At 40.7% G+C, this 27779-nt stretch overlaps 1 protein-coding gene and 1 long non-coding RNA gene across 2 annotated transcripts in view; one reads left to right on the top strand and one right to left on the bottom strand.

Annotated features, from left to right (window-relative positions):
• shank3a (SH3 and multiple ankyrin repeat domains 3a) overlaps positions 1-27779 on the bottom strand; it is a 259295-nt gene that overhangs the window by 201916 nt on the left and 29600 nt on the right. The window lies entirely within an intron of this gene.
• On the top strand, positions 17831-20935 carry LOC117814393. The gene is made up of 4 exons (XR_004631569.1): positions 17831-18002; positions 18563-18668; positions 19210-19428; positions 19851-20935. It is a non-coding gene; the product is annotated as an uncharacterized LOC117814393 (long non-coding RNA).

Genomic DNA, 27779 nt, shown 5'->3' with positions numbered 1-27779 from the left:
TGTTTCAGATTGAAGCTAAAAATACTTCTGTTCTTTAACACTCTGTTGTGTTACTTCTTAAAGTAACTTTCAAATAAACACAAGGTACTTGTACTATAATGAAAGGATAAGCACTTAGTGAAGAAAATCAAACCATTGAACCCTCACACCTAAATTTATGCTCTACCAATAAAACCTACCAAATGGCCCTAAATGGCCCCCAAGCATGGTAGATACAGTTGCAAGAAAAAGTATGTGAACCCTTTGGAATTACATGGATTTCTGCATAAGTTGGTTATAAAATGTTATTTTTTTTTACCATTGGGCTCTAGCCCAAACAGATTTCTCTTCCTGGCTCTGCCTTCCTTGCCCTCTGTCTGAGCATTTCTCCAAATGTGTTTCTCTCTGCTTTTTCTCTGCATATCAACAAGCAAAACCTCCTCATATTACAACACAACATATACAGCATTGCCATGTTCAACTGACCCAGGATCTGTGCAAGCTCATGGTAGTGACAACAGTGATACTACCTACCTACCACATGGCCCCTAATGGACCCTAAAACCCAAAGCTTGAAGACAGATGAGCAGCAAGAGCCAGAACATCACTGGGGCTCAATCAAGTTGGCACCTCCCTTTAATGGTGTTTTGTGGAGTTAGACCCACTGTACCTTGAGAGGCTCAACAGTTGGCTCCAGCGTACCAAACCACCCCCCTCCATTCTAGCTCTCAAATCCCCTGCCATATTCCCACACTGACATAAAGAAGAAAAGAGAAAAAGCAGAGAGAAACACGTTTGGAGAAATGCTCAGACAGAGGGCAAGGAAGGCAGAGCCAGGAAAAGAAATCTGTTTGGGCTAGAGCCCAATGGTTAAAAAAAATAACAATTGTAAGATTTTCTAAATTCATACAACTTACAAGCTTAAGACATCAACATGGTAAAAGTTTTTTTGCGCTCCCCACAATGAACATGATATAAATGAAATATGGCTCATGTGTCACTGTTAAAGCTGCCGTTGGTAGTCGTGATATAAACATCAGTTCGCAGAGATATTTGGAATGTCAACACTACCCCTCCCCACCAGATTCCCCCTCCCATCTCTGCTCCCGTAAGCCCCGGCCACTAAAGATGGTTGTGCTCATGTGTTTACTTTACCGGTGTTGTGAAAGCAGGACACCTGAGGAGTACTGCTGTGTCTGATTCTGAGCTAAGAAACTTTAAACAATAAAAAGTCAACTTTGATCATTTACATGTTACTCACAGTCACATACCATGCAGTGGCGGTTCTGGGGAGGGTCCCTGTAAAACTGAATCTGGACCCCCTTGTTGATTTGATAGAAGCTCAGGTATGTTAGCGTTGTTTACCTAGACATTAGCATTATCTGCTGAAGCTAACTAGATGCATATTTAGGCTAACAAAAGCAATGTAGTGATGAATGACATAAACCAACTTTTATTTTTTAGTATACCAGAGGAGAGTGTCGGAGATAACTACAGCCCAGGTCTACCCACAGCAGGACGAGCAAGCCGAGGTGCAGGAGTTCCTGCTGGAGCCAGGCAGACCCGAGCCTGACAGCCAGGCCTCACAGACAGAGAGGACAGAGGACGGAGAACTGAGGGCTATTTTACCTTTCTCTGCAGAAATGAATTCCCACTTTTTATTGATGTGAATTTCATTGTTTGTAATTTCCTATGAGTGTTTTTAATTTCCCCAGATGTGCTATTCATACCTGTTTTTAATGTTATTGTCCAACACTGTTTTTAAATAAATCAGTAAAAGTATTAATGTTTTTCATTATAAAATTACATCATCATTCACTTCACAATAACTTAGTATTTAAAATCAACAAGTGTAATGGTGATCGATCACCTTATTAATACGGCTGCACGCTAATATGCTACTTGCAACACAATGTTTGCTCTCAGGTCTCACAGACACATTCTCCCGGTGTATGTGGTTAACAATGATACAACTAAAAGGCTTTCATATTCTGCATTTCTGGATACTAAAATAAAAGGAGAAAAGAGAGATACCTGTCCAGGTGAAGAGTAGCATGGTCAGGATCAGATTTCAAACTTGCTCGGGTGTTGATAAGTGTTTGAGCCCTCAGGTATCTTCACTGTGTTTTGCTTGTGTATGTGGTCGGGGCATTTCATACACTCACTCTGCATACTGTTACTTCACAACAACACACCTTTGACATTGACTGTTGTTTCAGAACTCATATCCCCTCCCACTGACCAGACTCACAAGCTCACAACCAAATGAAAACTCAGTGAGGAGCACTTAGTTCCAGTCAGTGATCATTCACACACACTAATTTTCCTTCTGACTATTCTACACTCTGTTTACATTTAACTGTTCACCAAAAATCTTACACGTTGGCCACCCATCTCCCCTGCCCTCTTATAGTCCTAGTATTTAATCTATTGCACTAAAGGACATTTAGTCTCTGGGAACCTTCAGCTGCACTAGCAGCCGCCTCCTAGTGAGGTCACTTGGCACAGTATCTTCTCTATGTACACACTGTTTTATCCTTGAGACCTCACTTCTGAAATATAACTTTGGAGTGTTGGCCCGACTACTATAGTATAAAGCTAAACCTGTTAGTATTTTCCCATTTTAAGCTTAGATGCCAACCTCCTTTCACAAATAGTGTCTCTCCTACTTACTTTAGTTATTCTTTGGGTAGAAACTATCCCTAGCGCTGTTATCCATCAAAGCCTGCTACAAATCTATCAAAGCCTATACTGCAAAACCTATAGCACTGTATGCCACAAGCACTATGCGTTTTGCATGCCAAAGAGAACTTTCACATGTCCAAAAGTTCTTAATGAGAAATTCAAATTTTTTTTGGAACAAGCTTATACCACACAAAATATGCACCACATTACCTCGACTCAAGACCAAAAAGACAACTGACAACTTTGTTGGAGGGAGAGGGGCTTTTTTCATTTAACATTTTGAAGGGGACTTTTTTGGGATTGCATTTTTGTTCATTTTTGAATGGGTTGGGTCGGGGGAATGAGTAACATTTAACTCAACTTTCATGTTTTTTTTCTTCAATTAAATTGTTCAATAAAATATTTAACACTTAATAAAGTTCTACTTAAAAATAAATCTGTTATAATTGTATTATTTTGGATGGATGTCTGCTTATAACAAAACAAATATTTATGCTTGGATATAATACCTTTCCATTAAATGACCCTCAATTCCCAGTTAATTCCCATAATTCCCATGGCAAGTTAAGCTGGGGAACATTTCCAAAATTCCCCAGCTTAACTTACCATGGAAATTTCCCGGAAATTTTCCATCCCTTTGCAACCCTAATTCAGCGTAGATTAGAGTTAAATTGACCATGTCTCATCATCTAAAATATACAGACTTCAATCAATTCTTGTATTCTTAAAGTGCTGCATGCCATAAGTTTTAACTTAACTTCTGAATTAACACTAATACAAATCCAATGTCTGATGTGCAGCTATTTGAACTGTTAAACTCTTAAAACACACATAGTAAACTCACGTTTATACTGTTACATGATCTCCCTAGTTCAATATATAATTGCCACCAGAACATGTAATTCAATTTAAAATTTGTCTCCACATAGTCTGACTTTATCACTAATAAACATAAGGCTCAATGCTTAAGTTAACTCATGGTTCTCTGCTCTGACCTATTAGGGGGACACCGTGTCTTCAGAAAAGGGTTAATCAAGTTTTTGTAACCTGAACACAAACGAGGGGAATCAGATCATATGAATCAAAACAACCATAGTGATTCAGCACACAAGGTTTTTAGATGAGCAGCCATGAAAAACATGGTATAAATAACACATTAGACAGACAATACCTTATTTTCCCATCATGTGCAGTGGAGTATATGTATAGTTACATAAAGAGATAAACATTTCAGCTAACTTTTCTTGTTTACGCCTACTGCTTATTACCACTTCCTTTATAGACTGTTTCTGCATTAGAAGCTTTTAGGACATAACACTAATTAAAGTACTCAAGCTTAAGTCTACATCTACAGCAGATTTACATCAAGATTACAGAGGAGTTATCCCTCTATGAGATATTTTGTGAATGGGCTCTCAGTTTAAATGAACTAGGATCATTGTTATTGATCTGTGAGCACATGCACACTGAGAAGGAAGCAGCCAGTGATTTGTGAGTGTCTATACTAAGGATATCGATCAGCTGTTGTTGGGCTTGGAAGAAACAAACATATGCAAGATTACAAGGAACATTGATCACAGTAAACAGGGGAAACAATATGGCACAGGACATCCTCTCTGTGTGAAGTTTATATTCCACACGCAGCTGCCGAAGAGACAAACAGAGAGAAAGAATTAATGGAAAGAGAAGGAGACAGAGAGTGTAAAGACAGAGCAGCATGCAGATGAGCAAGAGAGGGGGGGAAAGATAGAGAGAGATAGATGACTTGCACCTGGCAGGAGGAGATTGATTAATTGTTTGTGGAGAATGAGAGGATAATGGAAAAGAAACAGGAATAAGAAGACAGGTAAAATGATTACCATGCTGATATGGCTCTCTCTGATAAATATGAAATATACAGGAAAAAATGAAGACTGTAGGAAGAGGTTCAATGAAAATTGAAAGAGAGCAAGGGAGGATGGGAAGCATAACAAACCCAAATCACAGAGTTCATCTCCTGGCTTTAAACCAATCCTAGTGTCTTCCTCTGTTAATCCATCATCAACTGTTCCCACACACTGACTGCCAGGCTGAGACCTGTCGGTGAGTAGTCCTAGGTGAATAAATAACCTGATTAATGAAGGTCACACTCCACCAAGTGTCCACTCAAAATTGCTGCTGCGGTCTCACAGGGGCCAGGTGAACCATTTACTGACCTGCAGTTTGGGGTGTCAGTCAATGTTTAACCGCCACAGTCTGTCCCATCTGTGGTGTCAGTGTAGTTCATGTTTATTTGTCTGCTGTTTGAATTAATGAATGTAAAAGAGATGCTTTTTTGTGTCCACCTTGTCTCAGACACACTGCAGTGCTTATGATTGCCAGTTTTGATGGGTGTGAACAGCTGGTAGTGTAAATAAATTGGACTCTACTTCGTCTCACTCTGCATGTTTGTGTGTGTGTGTGTGTGTATGTGTGTGTGTGTGTGTGTGTGTGTGTGTGTGTGTGCGTGTGCGTGTGTGTGTGTGTGTGTGTGCGTGAGAGTGTGTGTGCGTGCGTGCGTGCGTGTGTGTGTTGTACAGAAAGATAGATAACCAGCGCTGCTATGCGGCTCAGCGTTCAGTCATGCAGAACACAGAAACAGTAATCAAACAGAAAGGCGAAAAACAAACCACCATGACTACAACCTGGAACACCTGCTATCTCACATTTGACTGGGCCTCAGTCTCTAGCCTGGCATCAAGGATTTGCTTTGCAAATATCTGTGGCAACCTGGGAATATGGTTAGTCATTAGTGAAGGACACCCATTTAGGAAGCTGTGGGTATTGAAAATACAGCACAGCTACCCTGCATGAAGAGACTTTTAACAATCCTGGACTTTATTACTGATAGCACAGACAATACTCAGTGTTTCCCCTACCATTATACTGGGGGCGGGGCACCCCCCCAACAGTGGCAGCCGCCCCCTTTGGAAGTTCAGTAAATTTTATTTTCTATATAGCGCCAGATCACAGCAGAAGTAATTCAGAGCTACCTCTCTTATAGATCAGGTCTTAAACTTGTTCTTTTATTAAACAGACTAAATATCCTTATGTTATTTATCTTATTTAGATGACGGGATGTCATTATGCTCATCTGCTCTCTGTATCGCATGGCAGAGTTCCGCCCCAATGCGCACACAGACACACAAACACGTGCGCTCACATACACACATCACAGCACAATGATAAGATAAATGTTTATCAACAACTCGTTTCATCGAGACGTAACGAGACTATGACGAGCTAAAGTGAATCACTGATAATACAAACTCAGATGAAAACTTAAAGGTGACATATTATGCTTTTTTCATCAAAATATTTTGGTCTAAGAGGTCCCCAAAACATGTATTTAAAGTTTATGCTCAAAAAAACACTTTGAAATCAGATTTTGGCATGCCTGAAAAACCCTCTTCTTCAGCCCTCCGCAGAACGGTCTGTTTTCCCTCTGACCACGCCCCCTCAGGAAGTGGTTGTGGCCTCGGCTCTCCAGCACGTTGATCTAATGTTTACATGTTGGCTGCATAGACACACTGCTTACAGACCCGCGTTACTTCAACCCTCTGAATTTGATCCAGAATCTGATCCTGACGGAGAGGCGCCTGCAGCAGGACCTTTCTGAAGGATTGGTCACAGATTTTGTGTTTCTTGTTGTTTTATTTATCAGTATGTCTACGTGTGTCTTGGTACACAGCAACGAACATGTAGCTATGTGGCTATGCTAACTAGCGCTAGCACTTATCCATGATAAATAAAAATCATCCACTAGATCTTCGCATCTGCAGACGTGGGGAGTAAAACCGACCTCTGCCAGAAAGGCAGCAGGACCTTTCTGAAGGATTGGTCACAGATTTTTTGTTTCTTGTTGTTTTATTTGTTAGTATATCAACGTGTATCTTGGTACACAGCTACGAACATGTAGCTATGTGGCTATGCTATCTAGCGCTAGCACTTATCCATGATAAATAAAAATCATCCACTAGATCTTCAAATCTGCAGACGTGGGGAGTAAAACCGACCTCTGTGTTCATTAAGTCAGCCTACAACTAGCATGCCTCCCTCCTAAGCTCCTTGTTAGCACACATTTGTGCAGGTAATGAAAAACGGAGGAGAGTTGAGTTGTATTTTATACAGTCTATGGGCTGAACAAGCTCCGAGCTCGGACTCCGTGACAGACCGGATATTGTTGCGACGTAACAAAAACACGGAAGTTTGAAACGGCTCGTTTCATACACATTTACAGAAAGGTGTAGAAATCAAAACAGGGGCAGAATGGATTTTTTTCATTTTCGGGGGGTTTGTAGACATGCCAGGGAAACATATTTCAGGTAGAGAACCATTTAAAAGTCGATTTTGCATGATATGTCACCTTTAAGAAGGACCGTCGGACATTAAGAGTTCATATTTTCCCCGCTGTGCGTCTAATCTTTAGAAATGAAAGCTATGCATTCCTGTTACGGGCTGAGTTATTATCTGAGGGGCGTAGTGTTAGCTTGGTCTCTACCTGCAGCAGGTGTGCAGTGTGAACCAGTCTCCTCTTCATTGAGGATTTTTACCCCTAGGTGTGCGTTAGTGACAAAGACACAACCGGGGGGCGTCTGTTTAATACTTGATGTTTGCCGTTTTCGACGTTCTCACCGTAAAAAGCTCTGCGTCTAGAGCTTGATTTAATCCAGTTTGATGAAACATCAGACACATTTAGTAAGTTTGGATAAACTCCTTGGCATGAAAGAGTGCCGTCCCACTTCAGGAATTTCACCTTCGAGTGAAAACAAATCATTCTATTGTTTCTGCATTTGACACTTTACAAAAGGAAGCTATATTTGCTTCATTGAACCTTTCACAATTTAATTAGTTTTCTTGTTGCTGTGTTCAAAAGAAATCACAACTTCATCAGCAGAATGACACAGTGATTGAAGACACAGGGAAAGTTTGAATTCCCTTCAACTAAATCTCAGGTGTCTAATCTTTTTTTTCTTCTCGTGATGAACACACCAAATATTCTTTACACATAACTAAGAAGCAAATTATGAGTTTAAAGGGCAAAATGTAAATTAAGAGAGTCCTCTAAATGCAGATAAAGATGAGCCCAAAACCCTCAGAGTCTAACATGACTGGAATATTGATTTGGGTGAGTACAGCTGGAGATAATTATACATTAGGTACTGACTGAAACTCTTTTTGAAGGAACTTTCAGCTAACACTGGTTTAAGCAGTACTGTTACACTGTTTGTTTCAACATAACCCACCACAACCGGGTGAGCTGAACTCATCTTATACTGATGTGGTGATCACACAAGTTAAATAAACAAGGCTAATGTGCATGCTAAAACATACTGCAGAACATATTCCCTCACAGTTGCGTACATACAGGCATTAACAGACTCTCCCTCTCTCAGAAATAATTGCTGATTAGCAGATCAGCTTAATCAACCTTCAACGCATCACTATGGGGTAGATTACACAGACAACCATACCCATGATGATGATAATGGAAATGGAGTGTACTCATCATCAGCCATGAAACACACTCTGATTACAGTCATTATTAGTTACGCTGACTTGGACTGATTGGAAATTTAAATAATCAAGTTGATGGGTCTAACTAGGAGAAGCACAATGCTTACTAAATATATATTTTCTTTCATTTCTAACACTTCAGATGTTTAGTGTATAAGTACAAAGTTTTCATTGTCAGCCTAAAGTTTCAATATTTCTTCCTGGCAATCACATATAAATGGCCAACTTTTCTTTCCAGTATTTAATAGGACACCATTGTTTGTGTGTGTGCAAGCAGTGTGTTTTGCTTCTCCGCTGACAGATTGTTAAACTAACAGAGCTAAATGAGGTGCTTTCTCATTAGCCTCATTAAGCTGAACCCTTGTTTCCTTAATTGACATAAAAACAAACACTTGCTCCTGGAAAAGAAGCTGCCAATTACCTACTGTCCCCTTCCCCTATTTTTTTCTAGTGCAACTGTATATGTGTGTATGTGTGTGTGTGTGTGTGTGTGTGTGTGTGTGTGTGTGTGTATGTGTGTCTGTGAGGATGTGAATGGGCCCCAACAGCTAAATGAGACATGCTCTGTATGGATCCTGCATTCATACCAAATCATCCCATGACCTGATGATCACTTACAGTTTTCATCTGTGCACTTTCAAGGAGGTTTTTTAATTAATTTCAGTTAGGTCTGTCAGTGTGTCCTAATCCTCACAGTTAAAGATACAGTGTTCAGAATGTAGCTGCATTAAGCAAAACAGAATTGTATGAACTGAAAATAATATTCACAGATATGTTTAGATTTGTGTTTTTTCACCTGAATTTACAAATGTTATGCGTTTGTTAGCTTAGAATTAGCCTTTTATACCTACATAAGGCTGCCATCTTGCACCGCAATGTTTCTACAGCAGCACGAAACATACAAACTAGAAACTTACACATTTTTGTATTTTGCAGGTGGCTACCAAAAATTAGTAGAGAAAACGAAAATGTTTTGATTGAAGAAATTGTATTAATTGATGGTAAAACTTGAAAAATTGGGGATTCATACTTGTCGTGAATCACATAAGCTGCTTTTCCTTGAAGGCCACTGTTGCTTCACCAATGTGAGGGGGAAGCAGGCTATAATCTGACCACTAAATATTCCCACACACTGCCCCTTTAAGTCCAAAACTAATGCGATACATTTTATAACCGCGTGCTATTTGCACACCTTAGTTTAGCTGCTGGAGCATTGAGCACATTCCTGCTGCCGCTATGATCAACAATAATGAAACATCTGCACTTTTGAATGGTACAATCTCCTAGATGGCTCAGCTGACAAGTCAAAGGTAAAATGCACGTTGTGTCAAACAGAATAAATGCCTCTGAGTTTTAGTTTAAGCTTTGAGTTTGAGCTACCACCTACAAACTAAGCAAACAGGTGCAGCAAATTCAGACCTGTGGATGAATCTAAATCAAAGTTACACAGAAAAAAACCCAATTTGGAACCCCTGAAAAGTGCAAAAGCTGTCACATTAACCAGTGACCACTGGACGTCAGTGAGTAATCAAAGATCATGGAATAACTGTGCTCTATGTTGACACTGGTTGTAAATTGTGTGCATGTATTCCTGGATAGTCTTTAATGTGTAACAGTGTTATCCACTATTTTTCACACAATAGGCACTCTTAAGTAGGGATGCACCGCAAATTTGGCCACCGAAAATTTTTCGAAAATGGCCCAAAAGTGCATTTTTGGTTTTCGGCCGGAAATACTTTTATCACCAAAACAACACAGCCGAAACAGAATGTTGTGATGACGCAAGCAAAAAACGCAGCCAGTACGCGCTTGTCTGGATAAGGGGCAACATGTCTGCATCGTTATTCCTTCAATTGCAGCACTAAAGCGTCTTCTAAGCAAAGAGGTTGAGACGGACCACGGAGTGAAAACACTCCTAGAGTCTGTCAGCACACGTTTCACTGAGATGTATTAGGATCCTCTGCACTTCATTGCGACTGTACTTGATCCGCGTTATAGAGATCATTACTTGAATGTGGGAATAAAGCAGCGCGCACGAGAAATGATCCAGGCCGAGATGGAAGCGGAGAACCTGCTTGCCTTGATTTTACTGAGGTTAGTAAACGGTAGGGATGCAGCCGGGAGCGCAACCGGGTCATAATCAGTCCGCAGGCGGACAAAAAAAGCGCTCATGGAGACCTGTCACTCAGCCGCAGCCCCCAGCTGAGCGTCTCCCCTCTGTATGCAACACCTTTAGTCAGCTGATTCAAATCAAAACATGCTTTAAACTTAAACACCTCCCTGATAGAAATGAAATATAAGACCACATGATTTTTGTTCCACGTAAAATACAATCGAAACAAAAAAATGTGTTAGAATAAGTTCTTAACGTTGACATCCCTAGTACAGAGTCATAGCCGTAAATGCAATGGTACTAATAATTGGCATAATAATTTATTTCAGTGTTTCAGTTTTCATTTTTTGTTTTTCAGTTTTCGGCCTTGGTTTCCTAATTTTCGGTTTCTGCCAAGAATCTTCATTTCGGTGCATCCCTACTCTTAAGCTGTCTTCTACCTCTAGATCATGATTTGAGATCGCACTGATGGAGCAGTGCAGCATTGTAATGTGCCAAGATGTGGGACTCTTGACACATATCACCATGTTTATGTTATAAACAGTGAAAAAGGGAATAAATAAAAATCTAGCATTGTAAAAATAAGCTGACGTAGATGTATATGTTGTAACTCTGTGTATCAGTCTTTTTCAATCTTAAACGTAAGTGACAGAGGCTTGCTTCCTCGTAACCATGGAGACCTCACAGCTTTTCTGAAAGCAGGACAGAAGAAAGCTTTTGTCACACAATTTCCCATCTTGTACAAACAACCGGCTGCTTCATAAAGCACACACATGCCAAGCAACAAAAGATACATGCTGAAATGCTGTATGTAAAACATGAAATCACTTATAAAAGTGACTGATATGTGGATTATAGGTGGTTTCTTTCAGTAAAGGCTCCATAAACAAGCTCTTAACACCTCTAACAGCCTTCAACAGATTCAAACACTCACACACACACATACACACACACACTCAAATGCCTCCGTGTACACACACATGCTGGATGCTCTCCCTGAGACGTCTGTCAGCAGTGTTTGTGTAGTTGGGATGGTGACAAATGCAGATGAAACAAGCGGTAAAAAGAAATTAGATTTTTCTGGGGTTTCTTTCACACATGGTGCCAGATGACACTGCACAAAGACACACACACACACACACACACACACACACACACACACACACACACACACACACACACACACACACACACACACACACACACACACACACACACACACACACACACAAACAGAGCTCTTGCTAAGAAATGGATGTGATCAGGATGTGAACAATGGCAATGTCCCCAATGTTGAAGATGGAATAATTTATCACCCATCAACCCTTGCTTTAGACAAAAAAGACGTTTCCATGTACACATATTTGTTAGGAAGTACATAACATAGGAAGTCATGATGTATGAAGAGCTTGAGTGATTATTGCTGAGCCTTAAACTGAACATAAAAACAAAACAACCCTTTAGGGATGTGGACATAGATCAACACACACACACACACACACACACACACACACACACACACACACACACACACACACACACACACACACACACACACACACACACACACACACACACACACACACACACACACACACATCCTGGGTGATAAGAATAGTGAGGGACTGGCCAAGGAATGTCTTAGCTTGAAATTTGTAGAGAGTTCAGAGAGACAGGCAGAGAGACAGAGACAGAGAGAGAGAGAGCAGGAATGATTCTGCTCTGGACAAACAGGATGAAGTCTGTCGAGGAGATCACTGAGTGACATTTGTCCGTCAATGCCAACCAAACACACTGTTGACTGTTATCAGCAAGAGTTCCTCAAAGACTCATCTGTCCTACATTTACTTTTCCAAAAGGTACAAACTGTTACAAAAAATCTGTGTTGGGAAAAAAATCATCATTGTGACATTTATGCTATTCAGCTGCAATTATCCATTACTATATATATATATATATATATATATATATATATATATATATATATATATATATATATGTGTGTGTGTGAAGACTTCAGGTATCTTTAGCCTCTTAGTGATATTTTCTGTGAAGCTTACAGTAAAATTGTCTTATATAATTTAAGGACTCCTCAACGAGATTGGAAATAGCTCTGCCTTTCAAGAGCTGCAACTTTACCGCTAAAATGTTAATGTATCATCAATATGAATCCTGTAAAATACAGATTCTTTGAAAGGAGTTATGGTTAAAAAATTAATGTTATTACAGATCAAATTTATAACTGCTACACTACTACAAAACATCTTAAGCATATTCAGTTCAGACCAACTCCATACTTTTTACAAAAGTGAGGTTCTGAATGCAATGCTGTTGTAGTCATATGTGGTTTCTTCTATATTTTAGAACCTCCCCACATCCCCACCCTGTTGGAAATGAAGGACATCTGCTGAAGAACCAGGAAAAATAAAGTGAGAAGTTCACAGTTTTTTTGTGATCTTTTTGGACTGGAACTCAAGGTGTAGTCAGTGGGAAAAGAGTTTTTAGTTTTGAAGTCTCATAATATAATTTCTTCCTTTTGTGGATGATGTGATTATGTTGGCGTCTTCAGGCTGGAACCTCCAGCAGGCAATAGGATTGTGTGCAGCTGAGTGCTCAGTGGCTGAGATAAGGATCAGCACCTCTGAGTCTTAGGCCGTGAAAACCGGTGGATTGCTCCCTTTGGGTGGGGGGGTGAGTCTGTGCCCCAATTGAAGGAGTCCACATATCCCCAGGTCTTGTTCATAAGTGAACTTAAAATGGGTTGTGAAGTTTACAGATCTTTCAGGGCAGCATCAGGAGTATTGCAGGCATTGTACTAGACCGTTGTGGAGAAGAGGGAGCTGAGTCTGAATGCAAAGTTTTCATTTACCAGTCAATCTACATTCTGACCCTCACCTTTGTTCACAAGTATTGGGTGGTGACCAAAATGATGAGATCGTGGATACAAGCCAAAATGAGTTTCCTTCATAGGCTGACTGGATTCAGCCTTGGAGATAGGGTAAGGTGCACAGATATCCGAGAAAGCTTAGAGTAGAGCCACTACTTCTTTGCATCAAAGGAACCAGATAAGGTGGATCTGGTATTTGGATAAAGATGCCTCCTGAGCACTCCCTTTGGAGGTATGTCCACCTGGCAGGAGACCCAGAACACACACAAGGTATTATATTTACCATCTTGTCTGGGAACACCTCAGAATCCCCCAGGTGAAGGTGGAAAACGTTGCTGGGGACGCTCTGGGCAATGTGACGCCACCTCTGATAAGCATAAGCAGTAGAAAATGGATGGATGGATGGATGGATGGATGGATGGATGGATGGATGGATGGATGGATGGATGGATGGTCGGTTGGATGGATGGATGGATGGATGGATGGATGGATGGATGGATGGATGGATGGATGGATGGATGGATGGATGGATGGATGGATGGATGGCCGGTCGGTTGGATGGATGGATGGATGGTCGGTCGGATGGATGGATGGATGGTCGGTTGGATGGATGGATGGATGTCAAACATCAAACAGTCATCTCATTAGGTGATCCAAAACTGTAACCTAACCTTGCTACATCAAAATCCATTTAAAAACATGTCCTGTTAGTTTCTGTCATTCAGATACATGCCATAGATGTCATTGTGGTTTGCAAGGCAATGGTAGATGAAGAAAAACCTTCCTTAAAAGAAATACAGGTGGTAAAGCAAAGCAATGTCTCCTTTCTCTGGGACTCACATTTGAGTGGCAAACATCCTATATAGACTGGTTCGCTATCAGCCTCGTGAAAAATGATGCACAGTAGAAACACAGACTGGAAGAAGAATGGAATGAGAAAGACCCATACAGGATGTGTTAGGGGGTAGCTGTTGTAGCTGTGGTAATCTTATCATGCCAAGTGTCTGTGTTTTCTTGTTCTAGGAGACTGATAACAAGCATTGAATAATCCCAGCATGTCCTGTTCCACAGTTGGAAAAACCCATCCTCTGATACCTCCCCTGAGTGTGTGCGTGTTTGTGTGTGTGTGTGTGTGTGTGTGTGTGTGTGTGTGCGCGCCCGGTGAACAAAACTCTATCCTGTTATGTGCACTTATAGCTTTCAATTATTTGCATTACCATGTGCAGTCATGCAAGGATACGTGTTGAAAAATGTGTTTGCATTTATTCCCTTGGTTGTCTATAGCAAGAGCCCTATCTATAACTTCATGCTGTTGAATAAGCTTATTAAAGTCAGCAGTCTCAGCAGTCCAACGCATCAAAGACAACCAATTACCATCCACATTACAAAGAGCACACTGATGTAAATGGATGTGTAGTTCTGCTTCATATCCTTTCAGCTAGGGATTGTCAGCCTGTGGCGCAGTTCACTGATGAGCCTGACAGGGCTTTGATTAACCTGACAACAATAAAAGACACAAAGCAATAGCTGAAATTCGATTGTAAAGATAAACACTGCATGAATTATGTCAATGAGAATTCAATATTGATAAAGTAAATTGTGCACTTGCATTTAGACAGCCTTTACAGCCTTGGTCAAAATCCTGCAATAAAAGACCAAGCCTGTGAGACACAATACATCAAGGTCTTCTCTCTTTTTCTCTCTCTCTCTCTTTCGCTCTTCTCTTACTTGCTGCAGAGCTTTCACTAGGTCGCTATGGTAACTTCGGTTTCCTGCCAAGATCACTTCCAATGCACCAGATTTGACATTTTTCCCTATTCCATTTCCTCCTTTTCCTCTGCTCTCCTCTCCTCTTCTGTCTGTCAGTCAGTCTTCCCTTCCTGTTCTCCCTTCTCTGTGTCTCACCTGGTTGTCAAGAAGCAAGAAGCATATCAGTTATCCTCCATAAACTCCAGCCGACACCAGATGATCTCAGAAAGCCCTCAGTACTCATCTCCCTCTATCCACAACTTTCTCCTCAAAAGTAAATCTTTTTGCATTTAGTTTGTTGATAGTGTTCTTTGTTTGTTTTTTTAACAAAGTGTTATTTTCTGAAGAAGCTTGCACAAAATAAAAGTAGAACACTATATAGAAACACTGCAGACAATCTTTGACTCAGCTTTGCTCACACAATACATGAGGAGTGCATGTGTGTGTGCTGTTTGGAGTTTAATTACCTGTGGTAATTGGTGTAATTGTGTCAGATGTTTGGGGATTAGAGCTCCAGTCAAAGTGTGATTATTGCTGCGTTTCTCATCAGTGCTTTTTCAGGGTGACGGATTCTTGTGTGTCTCCATGTCGACAGGGAAATCAGACTCCGGGTGCCAAACCTCCCTTGAAACCAGGCGACCTTTTGTCACAAACTGGATTGGGACGAACTACAAACATTTCCTACTATTGTACTGAGCGGAATGCTTTTGATTGTGTGTGTGCTTGGTAATGTGTCTCTATGTCTACTTGGCTCCAACAGTAGCAGTGTATACTGGTTTATATCTGCTGCTGCTGCTACTGCTGCTGCTGTTCATATGTGTCTAAAGACAAATAGTCTCAGCATTAAGACATTTAAGTAAATATGATTCAGTTAAAATATCAGTCTATTTTAAACTATCTATTCTCTTTTTCAAAATCCTACTGACGATGACTGAAATTATTGGAAAAGGGTACCTTGGTATAAGCTTTATATTCTTCAACTTGATTATTTAATTTTACTGTGGTGGAAAGTACTTCATAACCTTCTCAAGAATGTCTTTAATTCTTTAATGGATGGCGCCTTCTCTATCTGGGCTGGGTTGGGTATCAAAACTTTGAAGGACCTATACATAGATTTGCATCCTTCCAGCAATTAGTGGACAAATTCTCACTTCCTAGAGGACATTTCTTCAGCAATTGGGAGAGATGATCTCTGAGGAAGTTTAGGAGAAGGTGTTACGGAGGGTTCATGGATCATCTATTTGTGCCAAACACAGTTTTACTCAATATCGGATTTTACACCAAGCTCACTACACTGAAGCTTATCTGGCAAAGATATTTTAAACTGCTTCTTCTTTGTGTGATCGATGTCAACAAGTTTCGACACTACACTAACATGTTCTGGAGTTGTCCCTCTCTAAATGTGTTCTGGTCTGACGTATTTAAAACGTTGACTATTGTAACGGGGGTAAGACTGGTCCCTAATGCTTGTACTGTTTTGTTTGTGGTGTCTCCTCCTCTATCTATTCTTTCTCCAGCCAAGAAGGACATGTTTGCCTTTACGACTTTTATTGGCCAGAAGGCTGATATTGTTGAATTGAAAGTCCTCTGTCCCACCTACCCAATCGAGCTGGCTTAATAGTGTGCTTTATTTTCTTAAACTTGAAAAGATTAGGCTGAGCCTGAGTGGCAAAGCTCATATCTTTAAAAAAATCTGGGATCCTTTTTTATCTCATGTCGATAGCTCGGCTTGCTGTGTGTCTTTAGACTGAGCATCACCATGGTGTGTCTTACTATGTTTAGATTATTGCTTTCATCTGTTTAGTTTTAATATACTTGCTTTTTGTCTTATGTTCTCCATTTTTGGAGTTCTATTTAGTTAATCTGGAGGGAGTATGTGTCGGGGCGGGGGGTTATTTATTGTTTTTTATTTCGTTTGTCATCTGTGTGTTTCTTTGTTCGAAAAAAAAGGAAAACGTACTGACCTCTAATTTTGGATGTGATTGTTTTTCTCTGTGAAAATCAATAAACAAAGTTTAAAAAAAAAAAAAAAGAATGTCTATAATTTTATTTTTGCCTTGTTTGTAGACAGACAAAAACAATAATGCTAAAAAAAACGTGAAAGAAAAAGATCAATAACAAAAAATGATTGAAATTATAATGACATTCAGTTAATCAGATTTAACTTTCCTCAGCATGGTGGGGTTTGGTCATTTGTGTTAGAATTTTCACTTTGGAAATTTACATATTTCCATGGGATTAAAAGCACCAAAGATCTCTGCAGTTCTCACATTACCAAGTATAATTAGTCCTATAGGACTTAAAAATGTATTCAGGAAGTTTTCAGAGACTGTTGTGCTCTGACCTTACTGTTCAGTGCTGTCACTTAGCAACAAATGCTGTACGGGACATTCAGAGGACAGGAACAGACACTTAATAAAAGGCACGACGAGCACTGACCTATACACGCCGAAAAAGTTTTCTAAGAGCATCTGTTCTGATAACAAATCACACATCGAGGTCAATATAAAGACAGACTCACTAAGTAGACACAGGTACCCTAAGAGGACCGTGTTCATATGGAGTGACTCTTTTAGCTGCTATTATGATAACATGTGTCATCTTTACCCTCACACACACCAACAAGAATCCTGATTTCTCTATCTCATGTAGAACCATTTGGCTATTAAGTACGGTGGCCCTGAGAGCTCACAGCACTGCAACTTAAGAAAACACATGCAAAAAGACAAAGCACAAGCATATTAAGAAAACATCTTCATCAACTTGACAACGCATGTGCAGCATTTACAAAAACGCGCTGCAAATAGACCACAACACAACACATTACAAAACGCGCTGCAAAGACCACAACACAACACATTACAAAAACGCGCTGCAAAGACCACAACACAACACATTACAAAAACGCGCTGCAAATAGACCACAACACAACAGAAGTGTTTCCAGAGGACACTTACAAGTGATGCACACTTCCGGATATGCTTGTTGACGCGGGTTTTGAATCGGAGTGCTAGTTCTCTTACCGTCAGTGGTGTTGGAAGTGAGATAAAATAAGTAAGTGTTTCTGATTTATTTTAACATTGTGACCGCATGATTTACTCTATTGCAGTGATCACTGTTAAACTATCGTTAGCCTTTTGTTTGTAATTAGCCTGCCAATTCTAATAACCTGATAAAATAAATACACACGGTTAATTCATTGTGAAACCATAGACTTCACACTATAGTGTGAAACACCATGTTAACTGGTTATAGTTACTATCAGAACCATTAATAGGGGACAAGCAAGTTATACTACCGGTGGGTTTTGCTGACATGGCAAACTAAATGACTTTGAAACATGACTGGCGATCTTTAAAATAACTAATTGCAAATTGAAGGCTACTAACACTGGTTAACACTGGATAACTTCCCTATGGAGATAAAGTAAGATTGGGCATAATATTGGCATGCAGTGAGAGGAAATACATCTCTGTCCCTATGACTGTTTCTTATGAGTGCTGTACTGGAATTCCAATGCAGTTAAGGTAAAAGTGTGTAACTTTAGGTTTAAACTTTTGATATGTTATAAGCCACACTTAGCATTCATATGGTTCCTTTTCCCCTTTCCCCAGGTAATGTATTGTCCATATTGTGGAATCGAGCTGGCTGGACATATTGGATGTTTTTGTGGCTCCTGTGGCAGCAACATTCAGTTTTTGGCACCTTTTCAAGAAGATGGTATGCTCTTCCCTAAAAGTGAAGTATTTCACTAGGACTTGAGTTTTAATGTCTTATTTGTGCATGATCTGGTAGCATAGACAAATAAATTTATAATTATATATAGATGTAATTGAGCTCAAATACATCAACAAGTTGAACCAGGTGATTTCACATGATATACAGAATTAAACACATATATTGCATGTAGGGTATGTTATATGTTTGGTAAAAGTTTGGTAATCATGATCTGCATATCCTGTATGCACCTGGTCCAACTTGATAATTTTTTCTTGAGTGTTAAATGCCAGTTCAAGTTTTTCTTGATTTATCCTTGATTTTCTTGAGAAAAGGCACAACATTGTTTTGAGTCTGAGCACCATAAAGAGGCGGCTAAAGGAAGCAGGCCTAACTAGGAGGATAGACTATACTCCCATTGCCACTGTGCAAGCAACTGTTTAAATTAATACATTTAGAAAGCATTCGTTTTAGAATTCATTTCCATATGAAAAATGTTCAGCACTGTGGTAAAACATTGTGTATGTTGTCATTCCACCATTAGGACTCAGTTCTGGATTGATGTCTTCAGTGACCTGAGAGAGGGGCACCTTTTCAACGGCACTCGTGAGCACAAGTGCTTACTGCGGTATGTTTTCCTGGACATCTTGCAGAAAGAGCTTGATGAGTACAAACAACTTTGGAACAACCACACTATCCGACCTGTTCGTCAATCTCGTTGTCCATCTGGCAAACCAGAAGCCATGTACCACCTCGCTCACAGGTTTGTATTTAACCCATGCGATGTGACCATGTTCAGTAAATATCAGATTGCATTTTCACTCATGTAAGTTTAAAGACGTGATTAGAATGGAATTCATATATTAAACAACACAAGCTCCATTCCACACCAAAGCTACATTGTAAATGTACAAAGCAGAAGGGTGGATTTATCGGCTTCAACACTAAAAGGTGCCTTGTTGTAGTAGCAAATATGATGACCATATTTGACTAAAAGAGCTGCTGTCAAACTGTGACTGATTTCTGTTAGAAGTTAAGGTCTTTGTTTAAAATGCATTACAGCCGATTTATTGTAGTTTTAGTTCAAATACTTATTCAGCATTTTTTTTTACCTACCTTTGAAGGCTTAAATGATTTTAATTTGTGGGGATTTCATTGAATGTTTTCATCTCTGACTGGCCTTAGGTTTGGTGGAAGGGAGTGTGGATTCCCAGTGCCCCAGGAAGCCCTTCACCAGTTTGATGGCATTCTGCCAGCTCAACATAGTCTATGTGGTGATGACAATCTCCAGATTCACTTTGCAGACTTGGAGAGACAGAGTGCGCTGGTTCCACCAGTCAACTGGACAACTGCTGTTCAAAATTATATATCACTTAAAAACATGTCCTTACTTTAGAAATATCCATTCCTGCATGGTCCTGCGGCATACTTGCCTTTGTTACCTCTGCCACTGGGTAGCTTGAGCTGCCATGTGCAGGGAATATTCATGCTGTAAGAACTGTATCAAGCATTTTTTTTGTTTTGCACTTTGCAATTATCTGCAATAAATATTGTTATGGGAAAGCTGATTATGTTGTTGTTGGGCAAGGGGAACACAGACCTAAGAACACATTTATATATGACCTTTGAGGAAAAATAGGCACTTTTTTAGGCTCTGCAATAAACTCAGTACCATTTTTGCTGGCATAGGATTTTTTTGTATTATATTTTGTTATTATTTCATGTGGACAGGTGCAATGCATGTGTAAGCACTTACATGTACAAATCAGAGCAACGAGAATTGCAAGCACGTACGTGTGCGGACATATAATAATGGCAAGGGGATAGAATTGAGAATACCCTTTATTAACCTTGTTTTCAGGGAGATTTAACAAAGAAACTGGTCACGTCAATGTACAGCTCAAATTACCAAATTAATGGTCAAGGAGGGCACACTGAGGTTCAACATGTAGAGGTAGAGTTTTCCCTCGTATGGGCTTAAAGCCATGCTTGGTCTTGCCCATCATCCCAACAGAAATCTAGATGAGAAATCAGAGGCAGAAGATAAGACTATTGTGTCAGACAATGCAACTTAACAGTATCAAACATCAATATTAACTTACCTTGACTGTTTTCATTGATTTCTTTTTGGCTTTTGAAAATGTCTTCCTCTCAATTTCTTTTAGTTCTCTGTATCTCATGAACTGATGCACAGCTGACTTCGCTGGGATGGAACATTCACTGGTCCCTAAGAGAGAGAGACTTATTAAAAGTAGCTCCGAGATAAAAACATCCCATATTACAATGCGGTACAGTAAATAATAACCCATACAGGCAGTTCGATAAGATAATATTAGCTTTGGGCACAATTTGAGATGACTAATGTTCTTCACCTGCAGTCCCAGATACTGTAGAAGCTGCATCGTTTATAAAGCCGATATCTCGCCCACAGGAATGGCAAAATTTTGGCGAGTTATCCAATCCGACGCCACAGAAAGGACAATACATTTTGATCTGAAAAAGACGTTTAGATACCATGTTACATTGTCTTCTGCTGTCCGTTCTTTCTTTGTAGAATGGGTCAGAATACATCATAAAATATTATTCATGCTGTCAAACTGCATCTTTGGAATTCGTTTTCGTCCTTGAACGTTACTTGGTGACAGTCATGAGTAACTATAGTAAATAACAGACAGACATCAGGAACATTGACTCAATACCCCACTTCAAATCTATGGTTTCACAATGAATTAACCGTGTGTATTTATTTTATCAGGTTATTAGAATTGGCAGGCTAATTACAAACAAAAGGCTAACGATAGTTTAACAGTGATCACTGCAATAGAGTAAATCATGCGGTCACAATGTTAAAATAAATCAAAAACACTTACTTATTTTATCTCACTTCCAACACCACTGACGGTAAGAGAACTAGCACTCCGATTCAAAACCCGCGTCAACAAGCATATCCGAAAGTGTGCATCACTTGTAAGTGTCCTCTGGAAACACTTCTGTTGTGTTGTGGTCTATTTGCAGCGCGTTTTTGTAATGTGTTGTGTTGTGGTCTTTGCAGCGCGTTTTTGTAATGTGTTGTGTTGTGGTCTTTGCAGCGCGTTTTTGTAATGTGTTGTGTTGTGGTCTATTTGCAGCGCGTTTTTGTAATGTGTTGTGTTGTGGTCTTTGCAGCGCGTTTTTGTAATGTGTTGTGTTGTGGTCTATTTGCAGCGCGTTTTTGTAAATGCTGCACATGCGTTGTCAAGTTGATGAAGATGTTTTCTTAATATGCTTGTGCTTTGTCTTTTTGCATGTGTTTTCTTAAGTTGCAGTGCTGTGAGCTCTCAGGGCCACCGTAATTAAGGTCTTGAAAATCAGCCCTTACATGCAATCCCTTTTCTTGGTTTAGTATTTTAGTTGGGGCACAGTGACTCCACAAGGACAAGCCCCCCTCTCTTTTTCTGTCTTTCCTTCTATCTGTCTTTCTTCTGTATCTCACTTCCTCTCCAACACAGTCACACACTTACACACACACACACGAAGAAACCTTGCTAAAACGTTGTGCCAAGCACTAATTACTCCCCCCTATCTGCCTGCCTCTCAGCTTCCACTCCACACTCATCAAGCTATTGGCTGATAGTTGGGTGGTGTTGAACCACTAAGAGGTAGAAAAAGAGGAGACAGAGATCAGCTGCCTCTAAAGGGATGTTTTGAATCTATGAGATGAGAGACTATGAGACCTCAGCTCATCTATGCCTGTCCAGTGGCCACTTCTGGCGCTCCACAGACAGACAATGAGGGCACAACTTGGGTCCAGATCTGATAAGGAGAAATCCATCTGGGAGATATCACAGATTAATCAGTATGCCTTGTCTGTGTTAGCTCTGCATGGATATGGATTTAAAGATCTTGGGATACACAATGTGCATGCATGCATGCATCTGCATTTGTTTGCTCATTGGCATTTGACCAATCCAGAGACAACTGTTGATGGCTGTAAATATCAAGTCATTACAAAATCATTACTGAAAACAGACTAAGAAATTGAGAGTGACATACAATATTCATACATGTGTAAATGTTCTTGCAACACTCATCACTATCAGAATTATGAATTACCCTATGAGACAAAAATAAGCTGATTCATGCATACACACTCATGCAGCATGTATTTCTGGAATGCTGTGCAGACTCCCCCTTGAAAAACAAATCCAACTGGAAGGCCAGAAGAGCAATAATGAGTCTCTCTTTTTTTCTTTTTCTTTTTGGCCAACAGCTGAATAGTGATCAGAGCCAGCTTTCCACCAAGAAACAGAGGCTAGAGAGAAACTGCTTCACTGAGGAGACACAATTTTCCAACTGTATGCAGAGGGCACAGCTTCAAAGACAAACTCTCAGAACTCAGCTTTGATACTGTTAATTAGGTTAGGCCAGTTTATATGAAAAACAAAAGGCGATAATTTAATCAGAAATGTAATAGGTTTCACTAAGAGGCTGCAATCACCAAATTTAAACAATCACAGACATTTTCTTCCATTTGTAATGACTAGGCATTGTTGATATTGCTGATAATGAATGTGTAACAACCGTATTGTTTTATAGATGCTCCCCTGTGGTTCTCTGTAATTGCATTTACTTCACTCAATGTGTGATTGGCTTCACATTTATGCATGGCTGTTGTCCTTCTATCTGTTTCTATGTGCACCTGCCTGTCTTCTCTATCCATCCTGCACTTCTGATGCTGCCCGTTTACTAATGTCTGAGTCTGTTATGCAGCATAGCAGTCAAACACTGGGGCATAACCACAGACGCTTCAAGTTTCAGAGAGAGCTTGTTCCACCTCTCTGCAGCATGTAAATTGCAGCTCTTCAATCAATGTCCAACTGTGCCTTTTTTTCGTCTCTGAGCCCAGCAACAAAGAGGCCAGTGAGTTCTCTATGCATGTAAACAGCAGGTTATAGCTTTGACAGAGCTCTCCATCAGCCTCGTGATCGCTCAGGCTGCCGTTCCAGCTCTCGCTGATAATAATGGAGCTGCTTAATTGAGTTAACCACTGTTGAGAGCTCGGGGCTGCTAATAAGTGTTCAATGGATGGATTAAAAAGTTAACCATCTGAAAAGAAGAGTGTTTAGAAATTGTAGACTAAGTTCTGTGTATACAAGTGTTAGGGATGGGTACCGAATTCGGTACTTTTATAGGTACTGACCAAATTCCGTCGGTACTACTGAGTACCGATTCACCTAAAATCCAACGGTACCATGTTTCGGTACCTAAACGCATCCTTGTGACTATGAGGGAATGGAAGAGTAGGCAATTTTTCATGCCAGACATGAACACAGCATTGCACGTATAAGACCGCAATGACGTCAGCAGCCGCAGGATCAATAAACAAAGCAAGCATGGCTGATAGAAAGGGCTCGAAAGTGCGGCTCCACTTTTCTAAATGCGATGCAGATTATGCTCGATGCAATATTTGTGATGCAAAGTGCAAGGCCAGCGCCGGGAAACCTCTAACCTGAGGAAGCACCTGGTGAAGCACAAGATTTTTCTTAAGGCTAAAGGTGCACAATTTTCGACAGCCTCAGATCTGCGGCTAAAACTCCTGCATCCGTTAGCGGCTCGTCATCTGCACCAAGCAACATGGGAGAAGAAATGGCCTTATCATTTGGTGGTGGCAGCAACAGTGACATCATCTTCGTCTGCTCCAGGTAAATAAGCCCAGTGTTTAAGATGATGTTAGCTCAGCATTTTAACTTGCATTAGTTATCATTATCAGCTCGGTTCGGAAGAGGGATCAGATGCCTTTGCTGGTGCCAATTCCCAGGTACCGGGCATCGGTACTGCATCGGTTCAAATGTGAAAGGTACCCATCCCTAACAAGTGTGGTCTTTTGTGTAAAGATCTGGTGTAAAAGTAAGTCAAAAACCGCTACATTACAATGTAATCACAAAAAAACCTCCCATCTACAGATCTGTGAGTAATAAATGATAAATACAACCTGTCAAAGATAGATTAATCTTCATTAATGTGGAACTACATCAAGTCAAAATGAAATAATCCACTAAAGCAAAGCTGTAGACTTGCCACTAATCCAAGACCTCTTCGTACTGAAGGAGACTATAGGCGAGTAAACAGTTTTGTTTGTTCTTGACAATCCTGACAGGACTAAACAGCCCCTCTTCATTGACCTTCAGTAATGCAGCCCAACACCAGCTAACAGCATGCCTCTCAGAAATCTGTTGTCCTCTAACTTTACGCCTTGTGAAGAAATCTGACACTGAAAGCATGCAGGTGAATGCAATGGGTGCAACTGTGTTTCTGCACAGATATTCCACTTTTTCAAGAGTTGAAAATGTTGTTGCATTCTGCAGAGGGGTGGTAAAATGCCTGTCACTTATTTACATAACCTGAGGTTTAACCTTGTGCTGCAGTACAGCAGAGAGTGCAAGCACCTGACTTCACCCTCCCAAGTCCATAGAGTCTGTTAGAGGTACAGCCTGCATTAAGGAGCAGCAGGGAGGTGAATTTTCAATGTAGCTTTAGAATCACAGGCAGTACACTGTTGATCATCTGCTCCATAACTCACAATTGACTTAGCTCACATGACGCCTGTTGATTAATTACATCATACTCCGAACTGAAAACTGAAATACTGCTGCATCTTCTATACTGCTGTGTTCAAGTGCAAATTAGGGGTGGGCCTATCCAACAAATTGTCACCTTACAACTTTTCAATGGATTGGCATATGAAACGACAATTTGCTAGTATTAGTTAAAGGTGACATATCACGCTTTTTTCATCAATATATATTGTCTAAGAGGTCCCCAAAACATGACTTTAAAGTTTATGCTCAAAAAAACACTTTGAAATCAGATTTTGGCATGCCTGAAAAGCCCTCTTCTTCAGCCTTCCTCAAAACAGTCTGTTTTCCCTCTGACCACGCCCCCTCAGGAAGTGGATGTGCCCTCGGCTCTCCGGCACATTGATCTAATGTTTACATGTTGGCTGAATATACACGGCTGCTCAGAGACCCGCGTTACTTCAACCCTCTGAATTTGATCCAGAATCTGATCCTGACAGAGAGGCACCTGCAGCAGGACCGTTCTGAATGATTGGTCACAGATTTAGTGTTTCTTGTTGTTTTATTTATCAGTATGTAGACGTGTGTCTTGGTACACAGCGACGAACATGTAGCTATGTCGCTATGCTAACTAGCGCTAGCACTTATCCATGATAAATAAAAATCATCCACTAGATCTTCAAATCTGCAGACGTGGGGAGTAAAACCGACCTCTGCCAGAAAGGCAGCAGGACCTTTCTGAACGATTGGTCACAGATTCTGTTACTTGTTGTTTTATTTGTCAGTATGTAGACGTGTGTCTTGGTACACAGCTACAGCTACAGCTACGACATGTAGCTATGCTAACTAGCGCTAGCACTTTTCGATGACAAATAAAAATCATGCACTAGATCTTCAAATCTGCAGACGTGGGGAGTAAAACCGACCTTTGTGTTTATTAAGACAGCCTACAACTAGCATGCCTCCCTCCTAAGCTCCTTGTTAGCACACATTTGTGCAGGTAATGAAAAATGGGGGAGGGATTCAGTATTATTTTATACAGTCTATGGGCTGAACAAGCTCCGAGCTCTGACTCCGTGACAGACCGGATATTGTTGTGACGTAACAAAAACACGGAACTCTGAAACGGCTCGTTTCACACACATTTACAGAAAGGTGGAGAAATCAAAACAGGGGCAGAATGGATTATTTTCATTCTTGGGGGGTTTGTAGACATGCCAGGGAAACATATTTCAGGTAGAGAACCATTAAAAAGTCGATTTTGCATGATATGTCACCTTTAAAATGAAGAGGAAAATCTGGCAACACTTCAAAATAGAGTGACATACTCACTCACTTCCAGGTAAGGTTTGACAAAAGCAAACATTAGCATTCAGCCACTCACCCTTGAATATCGCCAGGAGCGAGGAAGTTAAATGCAAACGCAACCTAATTACTGTGTTGTAAGATAGGAAAGGCATGACGTACAAGCTAAAGGCTGATTTATACTTCTGCGTCGCCCCTACGCAGCAGGGGCTGACGCGGACATGAGCCCCACATACTTCTGCGTCGATGTGTCCGTGTCGCGCAGTAATTCTCCGCCGAAACGCCTGAGGGCAGTGTGCTCTCTCTGATAGCCGATCTCCTACTTCCGGCCCGCTACGATCTCTGTTTACTTTTCCACATCGATTCAGAGCGTGTTATGCTAATCTACAGCTGATACATGTTGCTGTTTATCGTACAGACATGATTACATGAAGAATAGAGAGGAGGACATGAAATACACGGCCGATGTGTGGCCGATGTCCGGGATCCCGGAAGTGCTGTGAATGCGGGAAAGACAAAGCCGCCGAGCGGACCAATCACAGGGCTTGCGGTCCGCGTCGGCTCTACGCGGAGTTACATTTTGGAGGAGGTGCACGTCAGCTACGTGCGTAGGCCTCTGCGTAGGTACGGGAGCTACGCAGACCTACGGCGTAGGCTACGCCGTCAGTTCGACGCAGAAGTATAAATCAGCCTTAATGGGTTCCAGCTGTCTCGGCTGGAAAGGAAGCTTCCACAAAAACTCTTCCCCCTGGTGGCTGGCTGGAGTATAGGTCAAAAACTCTGTCTCCCCCATTCATTTGAATGGGGCTGCAGTCAAACTTAAAAAAATAAATACACGTCGTACGAATGTTTCTCACATCTGTATGCTGTGGTGATATGTAGTTATTGTTTGACTGTTTTGTGTTCAAGGCCTCTTTTTTCTGAAAAGTTTATTTTTCGTTAGTTCTTAGAGGTTAAAAAACAGGGTTTTACTTCCAGGTTTGCTTTGATTGACACTTGCCGTACAGAGAAACTCCGTAGGATCTCGTGTCGGTACACTGTGGGGCGGAGCTCGTTACTGTGGCAACACAGAAATTCTCTGTTGCACAGACTCTGCCCACATAGCAGATAGGTCTGGGACAGATCTGGCGTCAAGCCGGCACTAATGGCTGACTGCTGGCATGGCAAGTGGTAAGTCAACCGGTTGTGGGCCAGTTCTGGCAATGATGGCATTATATGATGGCATGCCACATCTGGCCCAATTGTGGCTTGGTTT

The sequence above is a fragment of the Notolabrus celidotus genome, chromosome 6, assembly GCF_009762535.1.
Source record: "Notolabrus celidotus isolate fNotCel1 chromosome 6, fNotCel1.pri, whole genome shotgun sequence".
NCBI lineage: Eukaryota > Metazoa > Chordata > Actinopteri > Labriformes > Labridae > Notolabrus > Notolabrus celidotus.
The sequence above is the reverse complement of the archived record's forward strand: the minus strand, read 5'-3'. Positions and strand labels throughout refer to the sequence as shown.